Source organism: Atta colombica, unplaced genomic scaffold, assembly GCF_001594045.1.
Source record: "Atta colombica isolate Treedump-2 unplaced genomic scaffold, Acol1.0 scaffold52, whole genome shotgun sequence".
NCBI classification, from domain to species: Eukaryota; Metazoa; Arthropoda; class Insecta; order Hymenoptera; family Formicidae; genus Atta; species Atta colombica.
Window position 1 is genome coordinate 298,478 of NW_017259542.1, and position 1,591 is coordinate 300,068.

Here is a 1,591-nt window from a genome sequence, read left to right on the forward strand (position 1 = left end):
TCTTAATAACAGCGCGTACACATACGTCCTTCCGCCTCTAAGACTCTCGGTAGCCATTTAGAAACCAATGAGCTTCTAATGAAGGTGGAGCTTGCGACAGAAATCTCCACCTACTCTTAAAACGCTCTATTTCCCTCCGCTCGTCGGCGACGAGCGACACAGCATGAGCCAAGAGAAGATCGAGGAGAACGCGAAAGAACGAGAGAAGAAGAGAAAGATAGAGAACCGATGAGGACCTTTAAGTACGTCTTAACTCGGCCAAGTCAGTTAGCATCTCGGCTGCTCGAGAGCAAAATGACGCCTTCGTTTTCGAGCGCGTTCCTGCGATCAGACGAGACTCACGAGACTTCGATTGACGCGTTGTAACACGACGTGGAAAAAAATTATAGACTCCGCAGTCATAGCGTGTTAATGCAAATTAAAATCTGCGACGGACGTGTATTGATCCTTTAAGTTCAGAAGTGAATAGAAAACTTTTATTTTATGAGATAAAAGTTGGTCCAACGGAAGTTGGTAAAAGAGTGTGAGCGAAAGTGAGATAGTTGGCGAGTACCAGGTATATCACGAAACTTTATGATTGAAGTTAACAGGCATAAGATACTAACAAACTTGATCAAAGCTCAAAGGAAGTTGCAAGAGTAAAATTATGTTGATTGAAAGTTATTTTTATAGGATATAATTATTCTTTCGAAATTTTTATTAATTTATTTATTCGATTTTATTAATATTGTAATATTGACATAAGAATTAACGAATGAAGAAGAACAAAAAATATCTAGAATAACATATCAGTAAGCCATGATTAAAGCATGAGGTCAAATTATGATCGTCGTCACGCTATAAAATGCCAATTGGCGGGTACCGTAGTTTAAAGGTTAATAAGTTTAATCGACACTCGATAAGAATCACCTCAGCTAGGCCATTGGTGGTCTAGCATAAAATTCAAATACTAAAATTTATCAGAAGTTCATTATTATTCGAGAAAAATTCATTTGTACATATATACATTTATAATATTTCGTATAAGTGTAATAATATTACTTATATATAATTATAAATATCATATTTAATATTTATATATGTTCACCAAAGTGTTTACTATATGTAAATGTATACATTGACTAGTAAGTACACATTTACATATTAATGTACACATTTACTGAATTTAATACTTTGACTGTGACATATACATATATCACCACGTGTATAATATATTTAATTTTATTCGATCAACGATGTAAGGTAGGAAAAATGACAAGAAAAAAGGATCAATTTTTTTGTCAATTTAGGAAAGAGTCCAAAGATTAATAAATGATAGTCGGGACAACCAGAAATTTCTCCAGTCAGAAAAATCACTGCTCTAATTATTATTTAGGCAATGAAAAAATACAGGGCTACACGAATATGAGAATCAGAAGCTTCCGAAGAATCGTAATTGACTCGAAATGCGTATGCGGATTTTAATCTCCTAATTATGCTTGTAAATATCGGAATTAGCAATGTCCAATATCCACAGCAAGAAAACCAGACGAATTTCACTTGAATATAATCAGGCAGATATAATGAATCGGAAATTAACCGGATTGACGGA

At 34.4% G+C, this 1,591-nt stretch overlaps 1 protein-coding gene across 1 annotated transcript in view; it reads left to right on the forward strand.

Moving 5' to 3' along the window:
- The first annotated feature begins 384 nt into the window (after nt 1-384).
- The window catches only part of LOC108691824 (paired mesoderm homeobox protein 2-like), a 9,080-nt gene continuing 7,873 nt past the window's right edge, over nt 385-1,591 (forward strand). Inside the window, exon 1 of the mRNA XM_018199742.1 lies at nt 385-556. The gene's annotated coding sequence lies outside the window, so the exon portion shown is untranslated. The remainder of the gene's footprint in view (nt 557-1,591) is intronic.